Source organism: Heterodontus francisci, unplaced genomic scaffold, assembly GCF_036365525.1.
Source record: "Heterodontus francisci isolate sHetFra1 unplaced genomic scaffold, sHetFra1.hap1 HAP1_SCAFFOLD_61, whole genome shotgun sequence".
NCBI lineage: Eukaryota > Metazoa > Chordata > Chondrichthyes > Heterodontiformes > Heterodontidae > Heterodontus > Heterodontus francisci.
Window position 1 is genome coordinate 78,531 of NW_027141441.1, and position 26,989 is coordinate 105,519.

The following is a 26,989-nucleotide window of genomic DNA, read 5'->3' on the forward strand; positions in this document are numbered from 1 at the left end:
CTTCCTTTTGCGTCCCTTGCCTTGGTTCTGATTTTCCGGTTGCACAATTTACTTTGAAATTATTTACCAAGCACCAGTGGATTGAATTTGAGAAACAACACAGAGTCATTCACAGCACAGAAGGTGGTCATTTGGCCGATTACGTCCATGCTGGCTCTCCCCGGAGCAATCTATTCAGTTCCACTCACCAGCTCGATCCCTTTCCTCCTGCAAGTTTCTTTCCTTCGAGTATCCATCCAATTTCCTTTTCAAATCATTGATTGTCTCTGCTTCCACCACAGTCGTGGGCCAAGACATTGCCACCCACAACATAAAAAATTCCACCTCATCAAGGATGGGAAATACTTACATCTTCGATATTTGCTTATTCTCTATTTCTATGTGAATAGACTGGCAGTCAACATGAAAGGAAACCCAAAAATCTTCCAGCAGCATGTAAATGATAAGTGGGTAATAAGAGGTTGAGTCGGGCCTATTAGGGACAAAAAGGATAATATAAGCTTAGAGGTGCAGGGCAATGTTAATCTACTTAATGAGTACTTTGTATCAGTGATCACTAAGGAAGTGGAATTTGACAAAATATCAGTCGAAGTGAAAAGAGTAGAGGCAATGGAGAAAGTACAAATTGAGAGAGGGAGGTACTAAAAAGGCTGGCTGTGCTTAGGGAAGATAAATCACCTGGTCCGGATGGCTCACATCCCAGGTTGCGAAAGGAAATGCGGATGCAGATAACGGAAGGACTTGCAATAATCTTCCAATCTTCCCTGGATACGGGGGAGGTGCCAGAGGATTAAACAGTGGCAAATGCGACACCCTTATTCAAGAAAGGGTGTAAGGACAGTCCGGGTAACTACAGGCTAGTTAGATTAACAGCAGTGGTGGGTAATGTTTTAGAAAGAATAATCAGGGTAAAAAATCAACAGTCACTTGTTGAGGTTCGAGTTAATTAAGGAGAGTGAGCATGGATTTATAAATGGGAGTTCATGCTTGACTAATCTAAATGCATTTTTTGATGAACTAACAGAGCAGCTTGATGAAGGGAATGCAGTGGATGTTGTTTATATGGATTTTAAGGAAGCGTTTGACAAGGTACCACATAAAAGGGCGGTTAACAAAATTGAGGTTCATGGTATAGGAGGGTCAGTGTCCAATTGGATAGAAAATTGGTTTAAGGACAGAAAACAACGAGTCTTTTTAAATGGTTCTTTGTCAGGCTGGAGGATAGTCGACAGTGGTGTTCCCCAAGGGTCAGTGCTAGAACCACTGCTTTTTTTTGCTAAAGGTAAGTGACTTGGATCTTGGAATACAGAGTAGAATCTCAAAATATGCCGATGACACCAAACTTGGAGGAGCGGCAAACAGTGAGGATGATATGAACTGCCTGCAACCGGACAGTGATAGGCTAGCAGAATGGGCAGACAGGTGGCAGATGGAATTTAATAGTGACAAGTGTGAGGTGATGTATTTTGGCATAAGGAATAGGGGGAGGCAATATTTACTTAATGGCACAGTTCTAAAGTGTGTGTTGGAATAGAGGGACTTGGGGTTCATGTGCATCAATCTTTGAAGGTGGCAAGACATATTGCGAGAGTGGTTAGCAAAGCATATGGGATCTTGGGCTTTCTAAATAGAGGCATTGAGTACAAAGCAGGGAAGTTATGCTGAACCATTATCAAGCTCTGGTTAGGCCCCAGTTGGAGTGTTGCTTCCAGTTTTGCTTACCACACTTAAGAAAGAATGTGAGCGTCCTTGAGAGGATGCAGAGGAAATTCACCAGAATGGATCCAGGGATGTAGGATTTTAGTTCCAAGGTTGGGTTGGAAAAGCTAGGGTTGTTCTGCCTGTATCAAAGGAGAGTGTGGGGAGAATTGATCGATGTGTTTTCGGCTATGACAGTTTTAAATAAGTTGGCAAGGAAACATTGTTCCCGTTACCTATTGGTACAAGGACTAGGGGACACAGATTGAAGGTTTTGGACAGGAGGTACAGGGGGAATGTGCGCAAGAACTTTCTTACACTGATTGGTGATGATCTGTAACTCGCTGCCCACGAGAGCGGTGGAAATGGAGACAATCGAGGATTACAAAAGGAATTTGAATGGGCACTTGAAGGAAATAATTTTACAGGGCTATGGGGATCGAGCAGACAAGTAATAACTCGTCTCCACTCCTAGTATTTCTAAATCCCACACATTCACTATAATGTGAACAATTCTTTCCTGTTGTGTCTCTCTCAGATTTGTAAACTTCACTGCATTGGAGTGAGGTGACATCTACTGGCAAGAAACAAGAACTGCCGTGATGAGATCAGCCATGATTGTGTTGAATGGCAGAGCAGGCTCGAGTGGCTGAGTTGCCGACTCCGGCTCCTCGTTCTTATGTTCATAGAATCATACAGCACAGAAGGAGGCCATTCGGCCCCATTGTGCCTCTGCTGACTCTCTGACAAAAAGATGCAATTAGTCCAACCCCCTGCCTATTTCCCCATAATTCTGGAGAATTTCACTTTGAAATATTTGTCCAATTCCTTTCTGAAAGTTATAATTGAATCTGTTTCCACCACCCTGTCAGACAATTCATTCCAAATCCGAATCAGTTACTGGGTAAAAAGATCTCTCCTCACCTCCCCTTGACATTTTTGGCCAATTATTTTAAATCTGTGTCCTCTGGTGACTGACCCCCAGGACAGTGGAAACAGTTTCTCCCTCTCTACCCGATGAAAATCCTTCATGATTCTGAACATCTCTATTAAATCTTCCCTTAACCTTCTCTACTCTGAGGAGAACAATCCCAGCTTCACAGGCCTGTCCAGAGAACTGACACCCCGCATCTCTGGGATCATTCTAGTAAATCTCCTCTGAACTGTCTCAGAAGCTTTGATGTCCTTTCTAAAGCCTGGTGCCCAGAACTGGACACATTACTCGAGCTGAGATCAAGCCAGCGACGCCCACATCCCACGAACGAATACAAAAACGCTCCCGAACCAGTCCCCAATTCTTAAGCATTGATCGACGCTCCCTGCCCAGTCCACAAATCTTATTCATTTAGAAACGCTCCCTGCCCAATCTCCAACTCTTATTCAATTATAAACACTCCCTGCCCAGTCCCCAATTCTTATCCATTTGCAGACGCTTCCTGACCAGTACCCAAATCTTATTCATTTAGAGACGCTCCCTGCCCAGTCCCCCAATTCTGATCCATTTGCAGACGTTCCCTGCCCAGTCCCAATTCTTATCCATTTACAGACGCTCCCTGACCAGTCCCCAAATTTTATTCATTTAGAGACGCTCCCTGCCCAGTCCCCAATTCTTATCCATTTATCGACGCCGTTTCGGGAAGCCTCACCGGGAAAAGCTTCACCGCCGCCATCCGCAGGGATACAGATGGGATTGTTCCATCTTATTGTGGCCCTGAGGCCCTGCTCCAGCTGTGTGAGTCCGCAAAGTCTTCTCGCACTTTGTGAATATCCCGCTCCAACTCCGAACCCGCAGCTCCAGCTGCTGACAGAGCTCTCTACTGCGCCTGCGCGCCCCGCTCCTGTCACAGATCGGGCGGATTCTAGGCCGCTGAGCATTCTGGGTATCACACCTGTCATTAATGCTATTCTTTCAGCTGAACGGTTTTATTACGTACATTTCATGACCTGGAATCGTCGTGAGTGTTTTCTTTTGCACCTGTCAATGCCTGGGAGGATAGAGTCAGCTTCACTTTGTAGCCATGAGTTTCTGGTGTGAGAAAGTGGTGTTTAACTCAGTATATTTCAGTTTTTGGTCTGTGACTGTGGGTATTATTCAGTACCTGTTTGTTTCTGCTATTGCTCTGTGAGTTTCACCACATATCTTTCAACAACTTGTCTGTGAGCATCAGCTTTTGTCTGTATCTATCAGCATCTGAGAAGTGAGAAAGGGTTTGATTCTATCCCTGTCAGTTTCTGTTACATGCATGTGTCTTTAATCTGCACCTCCTCTGAGTGTGTCTTCGTCTCTGTACTTGTAGGTGAGTATGTGTTTTGCTTTGTATCTCTCAGTCTTTGAAGTGTGAGCCTGGGTTTGTACCTAATTTCCTTTGTACCTTGCAGTTGGGATATGAAAGAAAGATTTTACACGTTACCTGCCAACTGCTGCGACGTGACTGTGGGTTTCACACTGAATCTGTCAATATCTTGTCTGGTAATGCGAAGTTTACAGTGTACCTGTCAGTTTCTAGTATGTGAGTGTTGATTTCACTCTGAAAAGAATCATAGATCATAGAATAGTTACAGAACAAATGGAAGCCATTCAGCTCATTGTGCTTGTGCTGCTTCTATGCACGAGCAACTCAGCTCATGCCACAGACTCATGTATTCCATGAAAACATGCAATTTTTCCACTTCAGATAATTATCTTATACCATTTTGAAAGCCATGGTTGAATCAGCCTCCATCACACTCTCAAGCAGTGCACATCAGATCTTAACCACTCGCTGTGCAAAATAAGTTTTTCCTCATGTTGCCTTTGGTTCTTTTGCCATTCACCTTAAATCGGTGTCCTCAGGTTACAGAGCCGTGAATAATATTCCCCATTGCTTTCTCAGCACTGATGGATTGTGAAGCAGGAGACAGCCAGAAGTCCCACTGAGCCGCACTGACACCGAGCTGGGAATGAAATGAGATGAAGTTCAATCTTTCACAGCGAGATGCTGCAGAGAGATGAGTCCCGAATCAAAGTGAGACTTTCTCATACTTTTGCTGAATTTCATTTCAAACACTCCTTGTACTCTCTGCTAATGAAGCCTTAAAAAAGGGAAAAACAAAATGGCGCTCAAACTCACCACCCTGAAATTAAAAGTTCAATGTTTGACTGACAGAACTGTCACTTCTACTCGCTCTTTTATTGGATGGATGCAACTGTGTTCTCCAACGCAGGGGTGGCATTCAAATCCTCCAATGGGTCCACATGTCAGACTGAGTTCCATGTTGTAGACTCAAGCAAAGGAAATCTGTTCAGTTCCAAAACTATCAGTGAGTTGAAGCTCATTACGATCATCAGCATCAGAGGTCAGAACTACCTGGTGAAAGAAGACAATCTGAAGAAGGATCCACAATTATTCAAAGGCATCGACAAAGTGAAAAACAAGAAAATCGATGAGTCAATGCAAGCCAAACAACAGAAACACTGAAGAATTCCATTCCATTCCAGTCCAGAACCCAGTCCTGTTGTTTTTGGAGTCAGGTCACAATTACTGCAACAACTTTATATTCCCACTTGGCTATCTGTACATTTAGTTAATCAAGATCTTTGAATCCAGCTCTCTGGTCCTCAAGCAGGCTCCATTTGGAAATCAATTCCGCCTTCTGCAAGGCTGAAACCAAACAATGACCTGAAATTAAAAATGCCAAAGAAGAAGGGCTTGTCTAGGATTTGAACTCAGGATCTCTCACACATTAATTAATCACTCCCCCTAAGCAAGAATCATACCCCTAGATCAACATGCCACTGATATCAGAACTTCCTTTTAGCTCCTGTGGAATTTCACTGGCAGCCAAAGCCGATCATCCATTTTTTTTCAGAGCAAAGCAATATCCTGCAAATTCTGAAATAAAAACAGAATGTGTTGGAAATGTTCAGAAACTCTGGCAGCATCTGTGGAGAGAGAAACAGAGTTCGCCTTTCAGGGCGTTTACCTTTTGTTTGAGCCATCCTTTCACACTGCTTCTGTCCACCCAATCTCACTTTCTATTCTATCCAGATTCCACCCACACACTACCTAAATACATTTATCATGAATTCCTCATATCTTTTAATAATGACAATTTTATATTTCTGGCCTTTGCGTTGGACTCCACCACAAGTGGAATCATGTCTCCATCAACCCAATCAAACCCATTCACTATTTCCTCACATTGCAATGTTTCTTTCACCCTGACAGACGATGAGTTTATGCTGCTTGATTGCAGTTCTTGCTTCCTGCCAGTAGATGTCACCTCACTCCAGTCCAGTGAAGGTGACAAATCTGAGAGCACACAACAAGAAGTAATTGTTCACGTGACAGTGAACAGGTCCCTCTATTTCTGCACACTCTTTAGAACTGTGCCATTAAGTATATATTGCCTCTCCCTATTCCTTCTGCTAAAATGCATCACCTCACACTAGTCACTATTACAATCCATCTGCACCTGTCTGCCCATTCTGCTAGCCTATCACTGTCTTGTTGCAGGTGGTTCATTTCATCCTCACTGTTTGCCACTTCTCCAAGTTTGGTGTTATCGGCATATTTTGAGATTCTACTCTATATTCCAAGATCCAAGTCATTTATCTGTAGCAACTAAAAAGCAGTGGTTCCAGCAGTGACCCTTGGGGAACAGCACTGTCGACAACCTTCCAGTCTGAGAATGAACCATTTATTACGACTTGCTGTTTTCTCTCCTTAAGCCAATTTTCTATCCAATTGGACACTGAACCTCCTATTCCATGAACCTCAATCACCCTTTTATGTGTCGTTTCTTAAAATCCACATAAACAACATCCACTGCATTCCCTTCATAAACCTTCTCTGTTAGTTCATCAAAACATGCAGTTAGATTAGTCAAGCATGAACTCCCATGTATAAATCCATGCTCACTCTCCTCAATTAACTCAAACCTCTCCAAGTGACTGTTCATTTTTTCCCTGATTGTTCTTTCTAAAACCTTACCCACCACTGCTGTTAATCTAACTGGCCTGTAGTTAGCCGGACTGTCCTTGCACCCTTTCTTGAATAACGGTGTCACATTTGCCACTGTTTAATCCTCTGACACCTCCCCCGTATCCAGGGAAGATTGGAAGATTATAGCAAGCCTTTCTGTTATCTGCATCCACATTTCCTTTCGCAATCTGGGATGAAAGCCATCCGGACCAGGTACTTTATCTTCCTGAAGCATAACCAGCCTTTTCAGTACCTCCCTCTCTCAATTTGTACCCTCTCCATTGCCTCTACACTCTCCACTTCTACTGATATTTTGTCAAATTCCACTTCCTTAGTGATCATTGATACAAGGTTTAACTAGATTAACTAGATTAACATTGCCCTGCAGCTCTAAGTATATATTACCCTCTTTGTCCCTCATGGGGCCCACTTCACCGCTTACTACCTGCTTATTATTTATATACTGCTTGAAGATTTTTGGGTTCCCTTTCATGTTGACTGCCATTCTATTCTCGTAGAGATAGAGAATAAGCTAAATATAGAAGATGTAAATATTTCCCATCCTTGGGTGAGGTGGAATTTTTTTTATGCTGTGAGTGGTAATGTCCTGACCCACGAGTGTGGTGGAAGCAGAGACAATCAATGATTTGAAAAGGAAATTGGATGGATACCTGAAGCAAAGGAACTTGCAGGAGGAAAGGGATCGAGCAGGTGAGTGGAACTGAGTAGCTGTCTCCGATAATTGCTGCAGTCACTGCGATCCCCCTTAATTTTGTCCAAGGTGACAATGTTTGCTTCACGCATGTTTTGAGCCCTTGTTGAGCTGGACTATGCAGGGCTCACTGTCCAGTTCCTCCATGACAGGGAAGTCTTGAATGGCACTGAGAGCTACTTCAGTGACAATGTTCTCCGTTATGTAGAGTTCAAGGTAATGCTCCACTCACCTTTCCATCTGCTTGTTCGGTTCAGTGCTGATCACCCCTGTCTTTGTCTTCAAAAGGTGCTGATTTAGTTACTACTGGGTCCATTGCTTTCTTAATTCCTTCATACATCCCTCTAGCATCCCCGGATTCATCAGCAGAGTTTTAACCAGTATTGATTGGTGCAGTGCCGAGCAGTCTGCAAAGACTTGTTTCTGGCTGCTCTGAGAGCATCTAGATGTTGTTTGCTGGGGACTTGTTTGTAGTTCATGAGGGTTCTCTTCTTAGTTACAGTAACTGACTCCATTTCAGTCCAATAAGCCTCAAACCAGTCAGCATTCCTCCCATCTCTTTTCCCATACACAGTGAGTGCAGAGTTATAGATGGTGGTGTGCAGATGATTCCACTTTGACACCGCACTGAGACCTTGAGCATTGTTGTCTGAAAGAGCCTGATCGAGGATGTTGAGGAACTCCTGGGTCCATTCTGGATCAGTTGTTCGGCAAGTGTTGATCAGAAGACGACCTTTCTTCATGGATGGATGAAGCTTCCTTGTCTGAAGCCTGACCTTGTTACACACCAGGGAGTGGTCAGTGTCACAGTCAGCACTGTGATAGCTGCGAGTGATGAGGACACTGCTGAGGGTGGTATGTCTGGTGATGATAAGGTCTAGCTGGTGCCAATGGCATGATCTCGGATGTCTCCAGGACACCTTGTAGCACAGCTTGACCTGGAAGTAGCTGTTCATCACACAGAATCCATGGTGACAGCATAGCTCCTGCAACCTCTGTCCATTTTCGTTCATCTTGCCAATCCCCTGGTGCTCTATGCACATTGGCAAAACTGTGTAGTCAGTATCCAAGCTTGTGTTGAAGTCTCCTCGAAGGTACAGTCCCTCAGTGCTGGGAATTCTTCTGATGGCAGTGTCAAGTGTCACATAGAATTGATCCTTGACATCTGGGGTGGAGGTGAGTGTCGGGACATAGATGCACATGAGATTAACTGGGCCCATGCTTATTGACAAGTGAAGAGTAAGAAGTCTCTCTGAGCCTACTGTGAGTGGTTCACTCATCTCAAGTGGCGTGTATTGTACTGTGAAACCCACTCCATGCTCACGAGTTGCCTCTTTTGCTTTCCCCTGCCAGAAGAAGGTGTAGTGTTTCTCTTTGAGGGATCCACTTTGAACGAGTCTAGTTTCTTGCAGCACAGCAATGTCCACATTGAGCATTGTGAGTTCCTCGTCGATCACAACTGTCTTGTGTGTGTCATCAACCTGCAGAAGGTTGTCGGTAAGGCCAGGACACATGGTCCTTAGATTCCAGCTTGTGATGCGAAGGACTGGTGTCTTCTTTGTTGAATTTGCTTTTCTTGGTGCATAGATTATCAATCCGTCTGTTCAGAGATGACTCTCCAAGCTCCAAGCACCCATTGAAGCAAGCAGGTCGTGGCTTCACAGCACCTAACTGACTGGGGGCTGCCCAGCTTGGAGTGAATGGTAGCTATCCAATGAGACACGAAGAGCTCTCTCACTGTCCGAAGTAACCCCTGGCGCTCATACTCGACACCAATTGAATGAGAGCTTGTAATCAGTAACTGCTTATTCCCGGGTTGTGCCAATGTTTAACCACGAAGCTGGAGTGTCCTCTCCAGGGCACAGGCCTGGGCAAATAGTATGGAGACCCTGAGCATCAGGACCCCCTCTCAGCATTGCTCGTATTGTCCAAAGGAAAGGAAAAACTAGTACTGTTTGGTACCAGCTCTGCTGTAGGAGTTGCTGGAAAACTGCCTGATAAGTCACAGGTAACCGCCTCCAGGACTCCACTCCGGATTTACTGTCCAGGTTTACTCCCTCAGCCTTCTGATTTATTTATTTAGAGATACAGTACTGAAACAGGCTCTTCCAGCCCACCGAGTCTGTATCGACCATCAACCACCCATTTATACTCATCCGACATTAATCCCATATTCCTACCACATCCCCTCAATTCCCCTCCAACCTACCTACACTAGGGGCAATTTACAATGGCCAATTTACCTATCTACTGCAAGTCTTTGGCTGTGGGAGGAAACCGGAGCACCCAGCAGAAACCCACGCTGTCACAGGGAGAATTTGTAAACTCTGCACAGGCAGAACACAGAAACAAACGTGGGTCACTGGAGGTGTGAGGCTGCGGTGGTAACCAGTGCGCCACTGTGTCTTCTCGAGACACCCATTGAGAAGTGAGACTTTTTGCCCAGAGATGGGGCTCTGTTTCTTGGCATCAGGATGGAACCACACACCAGTGGGTCTGTATGACATGCACAAGGATATCACACACTGCCCCATCTCTGGTACAGATCAGAGTCAGACACTGAACAGATTGCAACCCACAAGGACATCACAACCTTCCCGCTCTCTGGGACAGGTCAGTGTAATACATCAAACAAACAGCACCCCACAGGGACCTCATAAATGCCACATCCCTGTGACAGATCAAGGTCAGACACTGCAAATATTGCAACCACAGGAACATCACAAATTGCCCCATCCCTCGGACAGCTCGGGGTCTGACATTGAACATAATGCAACAACAAGGACATTACTGTATAACTCCCTCCATTCTGAAAAACAAGCATTCACCATACTTTTTACCCTGCAGCCAATTTTGGATCCACACTGCCACTGCCCCTTTAATCCCATCTGCTTGAATTTTGTTAACAAGTCATAGAGAGATGCAAAACTGAAACAGGCCCTACGGCCCACTGATCTGTGCTGACCAACCACAACCCATTTATAGTAATCCTACACCATAATACCATATTCCCTACCACATCCCCACCATTCTCTTACCTACACTCGGAGCAATTTACAACAACCAATTTACCTATCAACCTGCAGTCTTTGCTTGTGGGAGGAAACCGGAGCACCCAGCAGAAACACACACAGTCACAGGGAGAACTTGCAAACTCTGCACAGGCAGTACCCAGAACTGAACCTGGGTTGCGAGAGCTGTGAGGTTGCACTGCCAACCACTGTGCCATTGTGCTGCCCCAAGTCTAGTTTATGGTAGCTTTTCAAACACAATTTTGATGTCCAGACACGTACCATTAACCTCGCCACCCTCGTCAACTCTCTCTGAAACTTCATCAAAGAAATTAATTCAGTAATTATTTCAGACACAATCTTCTGTTAACCAATCTGCACTGGCTGTCATTTATTAGCCCATGTTCTACCAAGTGACAGTTAATTTCCTCCTGGATAATTGTCTCCAAAAGTTTCCCCACCACCGACATTAGACTAATTGGTCTGTAGTTCCTGGGTTTATCTCTCTTTTTAAACAGGGCTGTAATATTCACAACCCTTGCAGACTTACCTTTTAATTCTGGAAAGTCTATTGCAGACAATCACTTTGGGCATGACTTTAATCAATTAAAGCAACAGGATACTTGATTAATAAGTCCAGAACTTTTATTGAGAGTAAAATAGTACTTAATAATTGAAAGTAAAATTATACTTAACAAACTTGGGGAATGTAACTTTACAGCTCTGGGGACTGGTCGAGCTTGGTCTCAGAGTGTCACGGTCCTCTTTGTCCAGTCTAGATCCCTCATCAGGTGGAGAACTTGGTCGATGATCTGAGCCTTTACCCCTGAGGTCGTCCAGTGTGCCTGCACACTGAAACCTTACAAGATCCCTACTTTTAACCCCTGGATGGCCATCACACCACCATGTAAAATAATAATTGGTCCTAGCTGTTGCTAGGTACATTTAATTTGTTCTTAATAATGTCTTCCACTAACAGCCACCTGTCCTCAGAATCTCAGACATGAGTACAATGGAGTGGTTTCACACTGTCTCCCCATCTGATCTGAAACAAGTTTCCTATTCATTAAATCTAGACTCTTGAAGGTCACAATGTGACATACCATGGGTTTTATCAGGGGTCCGAGAAAGGTCCATTGTTTGAATAAATTTCGCTGAAACTGCCCTTTCCCACAAAGACACAGAAACTCACAGTAATTAGATTGAACAAACTTTAAATGAAAACCCATTCTCTCTAAAATGTTTATTGATTCATTAATTATAACTCAATCAAGGTTCATTACTTTTACAATAATCTGTTTCAGGATGGGCAGCTACTCATTAATTATACAGGATATGAACGTTAGTATTGAACACAAAATGGTTCCTTTGGTTATGTGTTAATTATAAAATGGCTTTCTTAACCTTGTTAGTTATGACAATGGATACATTATAAAAATGGTCAAGTTAAACTAAGATCGAACTACCCAAGCTTACCTCCATCCTCCAGTCCTCTGGCATCATTCCCATATTCAAGGAGGAATGAAAGATTGTGGTTCGAGTCTCCGCTATTTCCACTCTTACTTCCCTCAGCAACCCAGGATGCAGCCCATCCAGACCGGGTGACTTTTCTACTGTGAGCACAGCTAACCTTGTAATTGTCTCCTCTTTATCTATTTTCATCTCCTCCAAATTCTCCACTTCCTCCTCCTTTCCTGTGACATTTGCAGCACCCGCTTGCTTTGTGATGACAGATGAAATGTACTTAATTAGTACCTCAGCCACACCCTCTGCCTCCACAGGATCTCCTAATTGACCCACCCTTTCATTGACTGTCCATATGTTGGTAAAAGACTTCAGTGTTCCCAGTTATGTGACCTGCTAATCTTTTCTCATTCATCTTGCTGATCTCATTTCCTTTTTCAGCTCTCCTCTGCACTTTCTGTATTCTGCTTGTTTCTCTACTGCATATGAGTCCTCACATGATTTCTCAGTGAATGGTTTTTGAACTATTTTGTAAAAGGATTTAGTTTTGTAAATTTCTCCCTAGCTCCCCTCATGGTCAGGCAGAAAGTTTAACTGCTGTGTTTTCAAACAGCAACAGCTTTATTTGAAAAGCCATTTTGACAGGATTCCGGGTTTTAATCCTGTCACAAATCTGGTTCTGATGTCTTGTGGCTCCAGCTGTCACATGACCTGTCAGAGGATGACCTCATAATTGACCCAGTCATGGAGCTGTGGGTTGATGTTTAAATTGTTTCAAAATAATTTTCCAGAAGGAAAATCAAAATGAATCGATATACAAAAGGTAGATTTTGTGAATTTGTGCTCCCAGTGGAAATTCCTGCAGAGTCTGCTGGTTTCCATCTCCCCAATTCCCCACAGGAAGCTCTGTGCTCGGAGTCTGTATTCATTACATCAACATTATACAGAATCATTTCATGGGAGACCCCAGTGTGAATTGTAGACAGGTGGTTCAGTTTTAACTTTCAAAGTAACACAGAAGCAAAATACTGCAGAGACTGGAAATCTGAAATAAAAACAGAAAATACTGGAAATACTCAGCAGGTCTGGCAGCATCTGTGGAGAGAGAGACAGAGTTAACGTTTCAGATCTGTGATCTTTCATCAGAACTGAGCTGAAATTGTCTGAGGGACTGAGATTGTGGAATCAATTTCAGGGTCAAAGACATTGTACTTGGTAAGGATAGGAAAATGGAGATTATTAAGTACAGTGCAAAAATATAGATGCTTTTACATTATTTTAATCAAAATTGATTTAAACTTTGTGCTCATGAATCCTATCTTTTGATCACAATGACACTGATAACAATGGAAAAAGCAAGACTTGCATTTCACGACTTTTCAAGTGCAGTCACACAACAGTACAATAGAGTACTCCACAATAAAGATGTATAAGATTCCCACCACACAACTGCCAGACGATGACCATCCCAAACAAGAGTGAATCTAACCATCTCCCTTTGACATTCAATGGCATTACCATCGCTGAATCCCCCACTCTCAACAACCTGGGGGTTACCATTGAGCAGAAACTGAACTCCAGTAACCATGTAAATATTATGGCGACAAGAGCAGGTCAGAGACTCGGAATCCTGCGGCAAGTAACTCACCTCCTGACTCCCCAAAGCCTGTACACTAGTCAGGAGTGTGATGGAATACTCTCCACTTGTCTGGCTGGGTGCAGCTCCAACAATACTCAAGAAACTCAACAGGACAAAGCAGCCCGCTTGATTGGCAGCCCATTTACAACATTCTTGCCCTCCATCACTGGCACACAGTGGCAGCAGTGTGTACCATCCACAAGATGCACTGCAGCAATGTGCCAATGCTCCTTAGACAGCACCTTCCAAACCCATGACCTTTATCACCTAGAAGGACAAGGGCAGCAGATGCATGGGAACACCACAACCTGCAAGTTCCCCTCCAAGCCACACACCATCCTGAATTGTAACTGTATCACCGTTCCTTCACTGTTGCTGGGTCAAAATCCTGGAACTCTCTTCATAACAGCAGCACATGGACTGCAGTGGTTCAAGAAGGCAGCTCAGCACCACCTTCTCAAGGCAATTAGGGATGGATAATAAATGCTGGCCGAGCCAGCGACACCCACCTCCCATGAATGAACAAAAAAAATGATAATATCCTGTAATCCTCCAAAGCAGAAAATACAGATGGAAATGAAAAATAATAAAACACAGTCAGCATGGATTTCATAAAGAAAGACTTGATGAACCTTATCTTTGAAAAATCAACAGCAAGAGTAATATAGCAGATGTAGAAGAGTTTAATTTAATAAAGCCTCATCCGTTTATGTGCTTGAACCATCAAATTGTGGGTGAACAAACAAGCACACTAACTGACAGAGCTGCATGTTGTTCTTTCTAAATTACCTTAAAGTAGGGTGTTAATGAGTTAAAGCTTCAGGTTACTGCAACCAGAATAGCCATTGTCCACTATCAGTTTTACTGTTATAAATAAAGGGTGGAACATTCATTGTGAATCTATAGAAACAGTCTGGTCCTGCACACTGCAGACACATCCACGTCATCACCAACCAGCTCTCCTATAATTGGTGCAGTTATTTGACTTTGCCCCATTCGCTCCATGGAATTACTTTTAAAAGATTTTAAATTACAAGCAGTTTTGTTAATGTTCAGCCTTTGAGAAGAAATCATTCCCTGGTCACAGTGGAGAGAGCATTGAATAGAAAACAGTAGACTACCAGGTAACACAGTGAAAGCTGATCAGCTAATCTATAATTACTGACATTTTTTATTTTTGCTCTTGCTATTTGGTTTTTCATCATTTTCAGCTCCTGACTGTGGATATTATTGTGATTAAATGTGAAAAGATGCACTGTTATTGGCTCTTTCTCTGTACAGTGCTGTATACACTCAGATACAGACAATGTTTGCCCTCACTCAACATTCCAGCCCTGACGGTGCTGAAAGCGCTGCTCAAAGTTACACATTCTGACTGTTTACAGTTGATTAGTGAGAGATTATTAACGTATCCTTCTGCAGCGCTGCCTCGGTTAATAACAGCAGATCGAAGTCACATTTCAGATACAGAAACAGACGCATCAATTATTCACTCTTTCCCAGAGTGAGTGAGGCCGGGACAAGCAGCAACATTCCGGCCCCACACTCTGCAATTACCCAGCACCAGCGGAAAGCAGTGAATACAGATTCAATCAGTGGGTTAATGTCCATTACAGGGATGCAAGATTCCACGGCCCAGGACAAACATCCCCATACACCGAGAACAAGCTCAGGAAAACCCGGGGAAGTTAATATCCCAATCACTGAGCATTCCAGTAACATTGAAGAAGTTCCAGAACTGAGTGAACCTTTCAAAGCACAGAAGTGATGACGAGGTCAAAAAGGTCTGAACAGTTGAGGTGACTGAGCGGTTTCAGCTTCTCTGTTCAGGTTGCAGCTTTCACTGGAGGCATGTGTTTAAATCCTACTTCTGACAACTTGATTTTCAGTTACTTTGCAGAGCTTCCTTGAAGGTTTGAGGTAGAGTAAATACAGAGGAACTGTTTCTAACTGCTGAATGGTCAATAACCGAAGGTTACAGATTTAAGGTGACTCACAAAACCAGAAGGAACATGAGGAAAAATTCCTTTCTGCGACGTGTGGTTAGGATTTCAGTCATGTGGATAGATTGGAGAAGCTGGGGTTGTTCTCCTTGGAGAGGAGATTTGATAGAGGTGTTCACAATCATGAGGGGTCGTGACAGACCCGATAGAGAGAAACTGTTGGGAGAAGGATTGCGACTCAGGTAAAAGCTGTGGCTCAGTTGGTCACACTCACCTCGAAATCACAAGCTTCTGGGTTCAGATTTCACAGCTGACACTCCAGTGCAGCACTCAGGGTGTTGAAGGTGCTGCCTTTCAGGTGTGATGTTAAACCAAGACCTGGTCTGCATGTTTGGGTGAATGTAAAAGATCCCATGCTGCAATTTCAAACAAGTGAAGAGCAAGTATTTTATTTTTATTGAGGGCTACAGCACTGAAACAGGCCCTTCAACCCACCTCGTCTGTGCCGACCAACAACCACCCACTTATACTAATCCTGCAGTAATCCCATTTTCTCTACCTCCACTAGGGGCAATTTACAACAGCCAATTTACCTATCACCTTCAAGGGAGGAAACCGGAGCACCCGGCAAAAACCCACATGGTCACAGGGAGAAATTGCAAACTCCGCACAGGCAATACCCAGAGTAGAACCTGGGTCCTTGGAACTGTGAGGTTGCAGTGCTAACCATTGCACCACCCCTGGTGTTATGATCAATATTTGCCCCTCAATCAGATCAGTTAGACATTATCACATTGCTGTTTGTGAATATCAGCTGCTGCATTTCTGACATTGCAACAGTGATTACACTTCAAAAGTATTTCATTGTCTACAAAGTGCTTTGATATTTCAAGTGGTCTTGAAAGGTGCTATATAAATGCAAGTCTTTTCTTTCTTTATCACAACACATTGCAGTGTAAAAAATGGTTCTTCATGTCACCTCTGGTTCTTCTGCCAATCACCTGATATCTGTGTCCTCTGCTTACTGACCCTTTTACCACTGGAAACATTTTCTCCTCATTTAAAATATTGAAAACCTTCATGATTTTGAACAAATGTGTCAAATCTCTTCTGAATTTTCCCTGCTGCGAGGAGAACAACCCCAGCTTCTCCAATCTCTCCACATAACTGAAATCCCTCACCCTGCTACCATTGTGGTAAATCTCTTTTTTATTCTTTCATGGGATGTGGGCACTGCTGACACAATGTGATTCCTGTCAATGCAGCGGTCCGCTGACATCATCGGACTGTGCCAAGCTGTGCATAGGCACAGCTACATCTTGCCAGGATTAAGTGGCACATGGGCAGGATGATGTCATTGCACAGCGCCAACGTCATCGCATATCTGCGCATGGTCCATCTTCGCACATGTGCGCTAAAGCGTCATCGGGTATCCAGCCCCTCACTCAGCTAGAGGAAGCGGCTGAATAGGAGACTTTGAGGCTGCAGCTCTCCCCCCTCGGCAACTCGCTCCAGGCCTCGACGCTTCCTCCCCTCAGCCGCTCGCTCCACACCTCGATGCTCCCCTGGACAATTGTTCCCCACCCGCGTCATCCAGCTCTATGGCCGCTTGCTCTCTGCCCCACAACCCCTGCTCCAGCCGCTAGCTCTAGGCCGTGCCACTTCCCTCCTCTAGGCCACTCACTACTCGCTCCTACGTCACACTTTACAGCCCACCTTACTTCTTCGGGCGGCGCGTGGAGACTGGACAAACATGGGAGCAAGGAGCCGAGAGAAGGGAAGCAGCGCGGCCTCGAGCTAGTGGCTGAAGGGGAGGGGGTTGGTGGGGAGTGAGCGAACGACTGGAGAATGGGGTGACATGATCGGGAGACAATCGGCCAGGGAAGTAGTGGGGGGGAAGCAGCGAGGTCTGGAGCGAGCGACTGTGGAGGGTGGAAGCGGCCGGTGCGAAGGAGGGGGAGAAAGCGAGTTGTGCTACCTAGTGGTTGCATTGTCAGCAAACGCAGCCTTTATTGTCCATCCTTAATTGCCCTTGAGAATGTGGTGGTGAGCCGCCTTTTTGGAGCTGCTGCTGTCCATGTGTTGTACGTAAACCCACAGTGCTGTTAGGAAGGGAGTTCCAAGATTTTGATCCAGTGACAGTGAAGGAATGGTGATATCGTTCCCAGTCAGGACAGTGTGTAACTTGGAGGGGAGCTTGCAGATGGTGATGTTCCCATTCATCCAATGTCCTTCTAGGTGGTCGAGATTGGGGGTTTGGAAGGTGCTGTCGAAGGAGGCTTGGTGAGTTGCTGCAGTGCATCTTGTAGATGGTACACACTGCTGCCACTGTCCACTGGTGGTGCAGGAAGTGAATATTTAAAGTAGTGGATGGAGTGCTGATCAAGTGATCTGCTTTATCCTGGATGGTGTTGAGTTTCTTTGGTGTTGTTGGAGCTCCACTCATCCAGGCAGGTGGGGAGTATTACATCACACTGCTGACTTGTGCCTTGTAGATGGTGGACAGGAGGTGAGTTACTTGCAGCAGAATTCCCAGCCTCTGACCTGCTCTTGTAGCTACGGTATTTATATGACTGATCCAATTCAGTTTCTGCTCATCGGTAACCCCCCCGGATGTTGATTGTGAAGGATTCAGCAATGGTAATGTCATTGACTGTCAAGGGGAGATGGTTAGATTCACTCTTGTTGGAAATGGTCATTGCCTGGCATTTTTGTGGCGTGCATGTTACTTGCCACTTATCAGTCCAAGCCCAATCTTGCCCAGGTCTCTCTACATGTGGACACGGACTGCGTCATTATCTGAGGAGTTACTAATGCAACTGAACATTTTGCAATTCATCAGTGAACATTTCCACTTCTGATCTTATGATGGAAGGAAGTTTATTGATGAAGCAACTGAAGACGGTTGGGGCCTAGGACACTACCCTGAGGAACTCATGAGCGATGTCTGGTACTGAGATGATTGGCCACCAACAACCAGCACCATATTCCTTTGCGCAAGGTATGACTCCAACCAGTGGAGATTTTTCTCTTTGATTGCCATTGACTTCAATTTTGCAAGGGCTCCTTGATGCCCTTGGCAAGAGCAGTCACTGTCACCTCACCTCACCTCCTGAATTCAGCTCTTCTGTCCATATTTGGGCCAAGGCCATAATGAGGTCAGGAACTAAGTGGCCCTGGCGGAACCAAAAATGAGCATTGGTGAGTAGGTTATGGCTGTGTAAGTGCTGCTTGATAGCACTGTCAACGACACCTTCCATCACTTTACTGATGATCAAGAGGAGGCAGATCAGGCAGGAATTGACCGGGTTGGATTTGTCCTGCCTTTTGTATACAGAACATACCTGGGCAATTTTCCACATTGCTGGGTAGATGCCAGTGTTGTAGCTTGGCGGGCGGCGTGGCTAGTTCTGGAGCACAAGTCTTCAGCACTGCAGCCAGGATGTTGTCAGTATCCAGAGCCTTCAGCCATTTCTTGATATCATGTGGAGTGAAGTGGATTTAGCTGAAGATTGGCACCTGTGATGCTGGGGACCTCAGGAGGAGGCCGAGATTGATCATCAACTTGGCACCTCTGGCTGAAGATGGTTGCAAATGATTCAACCTTGTATTTTGCACTGACATACTGGTCTCCCCTATCATTAAGGATGGGGATATTTGTGGAGCCTCGTCCTCCTGTTAATTGTTTAATTATCCACCACCATTCAGGACTGGATGTGGCAGGACTGCAGAGCTTTGATCTGATCTGTTGGTTGTGAGATCACTCAGCTCTGTCTATTGCATGCTGCTTCCGCTAAATGACATGCAAGTAGTCCTGTGTTGTAGCTTCACTCATTTTTAGGTCTGCTTGGTGCTGCTCCTGACATGCCCTCCTGCACACTTCATTGAACCACTATTGCTCCCTTGGCTTGATGGTAATGGTAGAGTGAGGGATATGTCAGGCCATGAGGTAACATATTGTGTTTAAATACAATTCTGCTGCTGCTGATGGCCCACAGTGCCTCATGGATGCCCAGTTTTGAGCTGCCAGATCTGTTCATTTCTTCCCTCAGATATAATTGAAAAAAAATTCTGAAGAAATGCATGAACTAAATAAAAAGGAGAGAGAAATAAATACTGACAAAATAGATGGCAGCATTTGGAAGGTAAAAAGATTTCAGATTTATTACTGATGAGTGAGAGGAATATATCACACTTTGGGGCTTCTGGAAGTGGATTTACTGATAGTCTGGGGAATTGATAGGAAACTGCTTCATAGTTGGCGGAACAAATTCCCGCCCTTGGGGTGGAGCCAACAGCTGCATCCGTCCAATAACAGACAGAGTCGAAGTACTGTGTCAGGCCTTGTTAGCTCAGTTGGTAGAGCATGAGACTTTTAATCTCAGGGTCTTGGATTTGAGACCCTTGTTGTGTGGTTGTTCTTCCCTTTTTCAGTCTTCATCAGCAGAGAGTTCAAGGAGTGTTTGAAATTAAATTCAACGACATCACCAGATTTCAACTACTCCCCCACCCCGCCCCCTCCCAGTGTAGTTGACAGGACTCTCAACCTCTGCCTGCCCCCTTCCCCTCCCTCCCAGAACTGCGACAGGGTGCCCCTTGTCCTCACTTTCCACCCCACCTGCCTCCACATCCAAAGGATCATCCTCCACCATTTCCTGCACCTCCAGCGTGATGCCACCACCAAACGCATCCTCCCATCCCCTGTCAACATTGTGAAGGGATTGTCCCCTCCGTGACACCCTGGTCCACTCCTCCATGACCCCCGATACCTTGTCCCCTTCCCAAGGCACCTTCCCATGCAATCGCAGGAGATATAATACCTGCCCTTTTCCCTCCTCTCTGCTCATTAGCTAACGCCCCAAACACTCCTTTTAGGTGAAGCAGCGATTTACTTGTACTTCTTTCAATTATGTATACTGTATTCACTGCTCACAATGCGGTCTCCTCTAAACTGGAGAGACCAAACGCAGATTAGGTGGAACACCTCTGCTCAGGCCGAAAGCATAACCCTGAGCTTCTGGTTGCTTGCCATTTCAACACTCTCCCCTGCTCTCATGTCAACATTTCTGTCTTTGGTCTGCTCCAGTGTTCCAGTTAAAATCAACCCAAGCTCGAGGAGCAGCACCTGACCTTTTGATTCTGCACTCAACAGCCTTGTGGATTGAACATTGTGTTCAATAACATCAGAGCATGACTGGTGTCAGGCAACCACAAGCATTAACACACTCTTTGCCTTTGTCCCAGGACAGCTTTGTTATTTAATCTCTCCTGCCCTCTGCCCTATCAAACACCTTCCCCTTTGTTCTCTCCCAAATGCCCCTCCCCTTCACTTGTTTAAAACCTAATTCTTTTCTAACCAGTGTCAGTTCTGAAGGAAAGTCAGAGATCAGCACAGTGGTGCAGTGGTTAGCACCGCCACCTCGCAGCTCCAGGGGCCTGGGTTCGATTCCTGGTACAGCCTGTGTGGAGTTTGTAAGTTCTTCCTGTGTCTGAGTGGGTTTCCTCCCACAAGCCAGAAGACTTGCAGGTTGATAGATAAATAGGCCATTATAAATTGTCAGTAGTGCAGACAGGTGGCAGGAAAATATAGCAACAGGTGGGGATGTTTGGTAGGAATATGGGATTAGTGCGGGATTAGTATAAATGGGTAGCTGATGTTCAGCACAGACTCGGTGGGCCGAAGGGCATGTTTCAGTGCTGTATCTCTAATCTAATCTAACCAGAAACATTAACTCTGTTTCTCTCACCACAGATGCTGCCAGAGCTATTGAGTATTTCCAGCACTTTTTGTTTTTATTTCAGATTTCCAGCATCTGCAGTATTTTGCTTTTATTGTGTCAGAAAGTCTTTCCTTGATTCAGGACTCTTACCTCTCTCCAGAATCTCTCTGCTAAAGATTGAACTTTATCTCATTTCACTCACAGCTCAGGGTCAGTGTGGCACAGTGGGACTTCTGGCTGTCTCCTACTTCACAATCCATCAGTACTGAGAAAACAATGGGGAATATTACTCACATGTTGTGCTCTGTAACTTTTTACAAACACTTTAATGTATATATTGTCCTCCAAAGCAGTGACAGAATGGTGGCTTTAGTGTGTTGTTGAAATAGCTTTGTTGAGTTCGTGCTGTACTAACAGTTAAACAGTTCTTGGTTCAATCCCAGGTTTTGGCACTTTCAACCTCTCCTGTGTCCTTTTCTTTGGCTCCAATTGTCAAGCTGCATGATTTACTCTGAAATTAGCACCAGAGAACCAAGGCACCAGCGAGCATGAGGAGCTGAAATTAGCACAGATCAAATCCACTTAATATTTCTGACTGAAGATGGTTGCAAATGCTTCAGCTTCATCTTTTGCACTGACGTGCTCACCACCACCATCATTGAGGATGTGAGTGTTTTTGGAGCCTCCTCATCTTGTTAGTTATTTAATTATCCACCACCATTCACGACTGGATGTGGCAGGACTGTGGAGCTGTGATCTGATCCTGAGGGAGATATCTGTGCGTGGAGTGGCGGGATGTATGGAGAGTGATCCTGAAGAGGGTATCCGAGCCTGGAGTGGAAGCTTTCCGTGGAGGTGCAGGAGTAGGCCATTCAGCCCCAGTGTTTTATAAAGGATTAGCATAACTTATTTGCTTTTACTCTATGCCTCTATTAATAAAGCCAAGTGTCCTGTTTGCTCTTCGCAACCTTTTCAAACCTTGATCAAAAAAGATTGGTGTACATTGTCTCATTCTTCCTCCCAAACTGTATCACTTCACAATTTTCTGTGTAAAATTTTATCTGTTGTGTGAAAGCCCATTTTACCAGTGTGTTTAAGTTCCTCTGAAGTGTGTTACTGTCACTGGCATAGGACGAAATTCACGAGCATTCTTTGATGCTATCTCCATGGAAAGAGCAATCTTACACACTAGCTCAAATTGGGATTTTGTGTGTTTAGTATCTTTTCTCATCCACCAATATAAGCACAAATCTGTCTCATAATGTACGGTCTAAGAATGTGCCAATGTTGCAATGTGGTGATAAATTCTTCAGTGTCACAATGTACTCACCAACTGTTTCACTACTTTTCTGATTTCGGGATCCAAGTTTGTAGCTTTCCGCGATCTCTAGTGGCTTAGGGTTGAGCCTCACTTCAACGAAGAAACGGAAAATTATGATTTAAAGATTACACTGTCAAGCATTCACATCTCTGTCTTCTCCTGAACTTCGAGTTCAAATTTGTTTGTGACGTTGAGTCACACGTTAAGACAGCACAGTCTTTGTCTTTGTGAAGGAATTGATTTGGGAATGGCTGTTTGAAACTGTCCCTTCTTGCGCAGAAATTCACTGCAAATACTTAATCACTCACAATTTCCTTGAGAGAAATTTGTTCACAATCGCATTCGACACGGAAACTGCCTCCGCATTAATCTCACTGAAGCAGAATGTGACCGTGTTGTCTGTTTCAGAATGTTGGTGCCGTTATTTGTCGCTTTTAACCGAGACTGGGAGACAGGGCAAGGTTGATCCAAGGTTGGATTATATTATCATTCAGGAGGAAGAAAAATCAACAGGAACCAAATAAGAAAACCCAGTCTCCAGATTTGAGAATCTGTAGATCCGCTTTGGGAAAGTGAATCAGAGCAGAATGAAGGGTGAACAGTCCAACTGCCCAGAAGAGATGAAGACACAGCTCAGTCAACACATTCCTCTGGTTTATGATGCTGGAACATTCCTCACACAGAAATGATTCAACCCAATGACAAACATTCTTACAGCTGATAATTTATGCTACTGATTTGAGGACTGTCTCATGTGGTTACCGAGTGATGACGAGAAGATATTAAACTTTGTTCTATTCAATCGAGCTGTGATGAAGTTTGAATTTTTCTACCTTTTATAAACAGTATTTGAAGGGTCTCGGTAACAATGTTCATTGTTGATGAGAGTGGGGTCTGGGTGAGAAGCTGCTGAGTGTGACAGGGTCAGGACTGGATGCAGGAAGTTCTCTGACAGTCTCCCTCTATCTCTCTAATGGGTTTGAGTTGAGTTACGACTGGTAGCTTTTATTTTACTTTTCTTATTTAGAGATACAGCACTGAAACAGGCCCTTCGGCCCACCGAGTCTGTGCCAACCAGCAACCACCCATTTATACTAATCCTACATTAATCCCATATTCTCTACCACATCCCCACCATTCTCCTACCACGTACCTACACAAGGGACAATTTCCAATGGCCAATTTATCTATCAACCTGCAAGTCTTTTGGAGGTGGAAAGAAACCAGAGCACCCGGCGGAAACCCACACAGACACAGGGAGAACTTGCAAACTCCACACAGGCAGTACCCAGAACTGAATCCTGGTCGCTGGAGCTGTGAGGCCGCGGTGCTAACCATTGCGCCACTGTGCTGCTGTTGGTGTTTTGATAAATGAAGGAAGTTCCCTCCACCCATTTTTTTTGGACAGACAGTGTGGTATAAGGATGTAAAGGGTTAATGCTGAAGATAGTGGGATCAACCCCTCCCACTGTCAGAGTGATGATGTAACAGTCACATGAGATGAAGTTTGGGAGAAGAGAGAGCAGCACCAAGGACATTGTGTAAATTAGAAAAGAGTTCTTAGTTCTTTCAGCAGGAACTGTGTCCAGAAAATATCGAGAACCTCACAATTTTATTATTCAGGAATAGGAACACAGATATTAATTCCAAGTGACATTTCTGGGACCAATTAACAAAAAAAGTAGAGAATAATATTGCTCACTGATTGAAATCCCCCAGTGAGGAGACAGTTAAACAGGTGATCTGTTGGAGCATCCTTCGATCCAAGGTTTCAGCAAAATTTAATCTCCATTTTTGGTGAAATTCTCTGTTATTTGCAATTTTTTTAATCAGATTTGATGGGCGATTGAAAAAACTGAAAAAATTGAACAGTTCCATCCTTTCTTTTCTTCCTTCTTCTCTTCTTTCCATCAGTTTCTCTTTTCTGTCCCAGATCAATATAATGATGAGAATCCCAATTTAATCTGCTGTTTCTGGTGTTTTATCCATTCCAATCAAAATTTCAACATTCCAATCAAATCTATTTGTTATTCCACAGTGTCTCTCCATGTGTTTTATTCTGTTGTATTCTCTCACAGTCTGTTTGATGATCAATGTTACATCTCACTCTCTGTTCTGGTGAAGATCAGAAGCAGTGATATCTGTTTACACCACCCGACAAGTCGGCCTGAGGCTGTGCCTCGCTGATCATGTGGAGTTAAAGCAATTCTTCCAGTCAGTTAGTTCAGTTTTCATTTCATGAGAAATTCGGTCATCATGACTTCGTCAGTGACCTAATGGTTCAGGTGTCTGAGTGATGTTAATCATGATGTGATGAAATGATTGTATGTTCCAGTCTTTCCGTGGTGGGTTTTCACACTGAGTAGAAACTTGTTGGACATGGTCTGGAAATGTTTCACACCGCTCCATTCCCAACTTCATTTACTGACAGAAGATATATTTCCATCATTACACAGCTGGCTGCACAGCCAGAAGCTGTGCTGAAGGTGACAGCTATGTTTATGCAACTGACAAGGTGGCCGAGAGGTTAAGGCGCTGGATTGCTAATCCATTGTGCTCTGCACACGTGGGTTCGAATCCCATTCTTGTCGCTAGTTCATGAACTGTTCAGTGTATTGTTTATGTGTAAAGTCAGCCTCGAAACCTGTTCTTGTCAATGTCCAGGCAGTGATTCCAGAATTGGTTATACTTTATTAAAATTGAGACAGACAATTGGAATTCTTCACCCAAACTGCACTGGAAATAAGATCAAATAGGGATCACGAAACGGAGCAGGATTTTTCCTCCCCTCCTTCCTTCCATCTTTACTTTCTCTGGATTTGCACCAAGTGAAAGACAAATGGGAAAAGCAAATGGCGAGGGAGCAGATGCAGAAAATTATCCTTTGGCAAGAAATTTATTTTCAAATCTTCTTGATAGATTAAGTGAGTGAGCAATGCTTTGGCAGATGGAGTTCAAAATGAGGGGTCATCTACTACCTACTACCTAGATTAGAGTGTTTTTTTGTAAGAGGTGAGATGTTAGAAACGGCGGAGGAGCAGAGACCCGAATACTGAATTAATAAAAGCTAGTGGACTGGTAGAAAATAATGTGAAAAGTGAACAGAATCTGAAGATTGGAACTCATGTTGCAGTGATATAAAGCTCTGTGCTCCTGAAGTAAATGTCCAAGCCCAGATTGTGGGGAATCTGTGGAGAGTGATTTGGTTTTTATTCATTCTTGGGTGTGAGTATCGCTGATAAGGCGAGCATTTATTACCCATTCCTATTGCCGTTGAGAAGGTGGTGGAGAGCTGCCTTCTTGAACTGGTGCAGTCCATATGGTGCAGGAACACCCACAGTGCTATTGGGGAGGGAGTTCCAGGATTGTGACCCAACAACAGTGAAGAAATGGCTATATTGTTCCAAGTCAGGATGGTGAGTGACTTAGAGGGGAACCTGCAGGTAGTGAGTTCCCATGCATGTGCTGCCCTTGTCCTTCGAGGTGGTAGTGGTCACGAGTTTGGAAGGTGCTGTTGAAGGATACTTGCTGCAGTGCATATGGAGATGGTACACAGTGCAGCCACTGTTTACAGGTTGTGGAGGGATTGAATGTTTAAGGTGGCGGGTTAGGTGCCGATCAAGTGCACTGCTTTGTCCTGGATGGTGTTGAGAATCTTGAGTGTTGTTGAGTGGGATGTATTCCATCACACTCCTGACTTGTGCCTTGTAGATGGTGGACAGGATTTGGGGTGTCAGGAGGTGAGATACTTGCTGCAGAATTCGTAATCTCTGACCTGCGCTTATAGCCACAGCATAGATGTGACTGGTCTAGTTACGTTTCTGGTCAAGATGTTGATGGTGGGGGATTTAACGATGATAATGCTTCTGAATATCAAAAGGTAGATTTTTTTTCTCTCTCATTGGAGATGTTCACTGCTTGGCACTTGTGTGGCCAGAAGGTTGCTTGTCACTTATCAGCTCAAGCCTGAATGTTGTTCAGGTCTTGCTGCTTGCAGGCACAGACTGCTTCAGTATCTGAAGAGTTGTGAGTCATCATCTAACATTCCCACTTCTGACTTATGTTGAAGAGAAAGTCGTCAATGAAACAGCTGGGATGTTTGGGTCTAGGACACTAACCTGAGAAACTCTTGAGGCAATGTCTTGGGCTGAGATGATTGGCCTCCACGAACCACAACATCTTGTTTTGGGCGAGGTATGACTTCAACAAGTGGAGAGTTTTCCCCCTGATTCCCATTGACTTCAATTTTGCTGGGGATCCTTGATGCCACACTCACTCAAGGGTAATCACTCTCACCTCTCCTCTGGAATTCCACTCTTTCGTCTCTGCTTGGACCAAGCTGCAATGAGATCATACGAACATAAGATCAGAAGAACTAATAGCAGGAGTAGGCCATTTGGCCCCTCGAGCTTGCTCCGCCATTCAATAGGATCATGGCTGACCTGATCATGACCTCAACCCCACTTTCTTGCCTGCCCACATAACCCTTGGCTCTCTTGTCGGTAAAAATCTTGAAG

The 26,989-nt window shown here is 44.4% G+C and overlaps 1 non-coding gene across 1 annotated transcript; it reads left to right on the forward strand.

Annotated features, from left to right (window-relative positions):
• The first annotated feature begins 24,981 nt into the window (after positions 1-24,981).
• Positions 24,982-25,063, forward strand: trnas-gcu (transfer RNA serine (anticodon GCU)). The gene has a single exon. It is a non-coding gene; the product is annotated as a tRNA-Ser (tRNA).
• Positions 25,064-26,989: the final 1,926 nt, after the last annotated feature.